Source organism: Callorhinus ursinus, unplaced genomic scaffold, assembly GCF_003265705.2.
Source record: "Callorhinus ursinus isolate GAN/ISIS: 27379988/994484 unplaced genomic scaffold, GSC_fseal_2.0 scaffold16, whole genome shotgun sequence".
Classification (NCBI taxonomy): Eukaryota; Metazoa; Chordata; class Mammalia; order Carnivora; family Otariidae; genus Callorhinus; species Callorhinus ursinus.
Window position 1 is genome coordinate 5,176,698 of NW_027397078.1, and position 1,224 is coordinate 5,177,921.

Sequence of the window (1,224 nt, forward strand, 5' to 3'; positions counted from 1 at the left end):
GGTCGTGGCCATAAAAAAGATCTGCTAGCACCTCGATCTTGGACACCCCAGGCTCCAGAACCATATTTACTATTATTATTTTTTGCTATTTAAGCCAATTTATGGTCACATGTTTTAGCAGTCCAAACTGACCAAGACACTTTGAAATACAGTGTGTCCCAGAAAAACAGGATACATTTTTTTATTTTTTCCTTCTTAGATTAGTTTTCAATTGCTATATAGCAAATTGCCACAAATGTAGTAGTTTTTTTTTGTTTTTTTTTTTGGTGAAAAAAATTTAATTTAGATTTAGCCAGCTGGACTCAGTTTAGATGATTCCAATTTTGTTGGCAACATCCAAAGCATCATAATCAGGAGCCAGTCGAACATATGCCTTCTTCTCTCCATCAGGCCCGATCAAGGTGTTGACCTTGGCCACGTCAATGTCGTAGAGCTTCTTCACAGCCTGTTTGATCTGGTGCTTATTGGCCTTGACATCCACAATGAACACAAGTGTGTTGTTGTCTTCTATTTTTTTCATGGCTGACTCAGTGGTCAGGGGGAACTTGATGATGGCATAGTGATCAAGCTTGTTTCTCCTGGGGGCGCTCTTTCGAGGATATTTGGGCTGCCTCCGCAGACGCAGTGTCTTGGGTCGTCGGAACGTAGGTGACGTGGGGATTTTCTTTTTTTTGTGACTGTGGACGCCTTTCAGCACTGCTTTCTTGGCCTTCAAAGCCTTTGCTTTGGCTTCGGCTTTGGGAGGGGCAGGGGCTTCCTTCTTAGCCTTCGGCGCCAGCTTCGTAAACACAAATGTAGTAATTTTAATAACATTCATTTACTATTTTACAGTTCTAGAGGTCAAGGTCTCACAAGGGCAAAGTCACTGTATTAGCTGGGCTGGAATCTTATTTGGAAGTTCTGGAGAATCTGCTTCTCATTTGGGTTTTGGCAGAATCCAGTTCCTTGCCATTATAGGTCTGAGGTCCCTGTTTCTTTGCTAGTTGTCATTAGCGGCCACTATCTGCTTCTGGAGACCACCTGCTTTCCTTCTCATGTGGCCTCCTCCATCTTCGAACCAGAAATGGCCATGGAGTCCTCATGCTCTGAATCTCTCACTGCCTCTTCTCCCACTAGTTGGAGAAAACTCTCTGCTTTTTAAAAAAGATTTTATTTAGAGAGAGAGAGAGAGAAAGAAAGAGAGCAGGAGCAAGGGGAGGGGCCAAGGGAGAGAGAGAGAGAGAA

General features: G+C 43.4%; 1 pseudogene; it reads right to left on the reverse strand.

The window, feature by feature from the left end:
• Nucleotides 1-273: 273 nt before the first annotated feature.
• On the reverse strand, nucleotides 274-817 carry LOC112812923 (large ribosomal subunit protein uL23 pseudogene; annotated as a pseudogene).
• Between the last annotated feature and the right edge of the window lie 407 nt (nucleotides 818-1,224).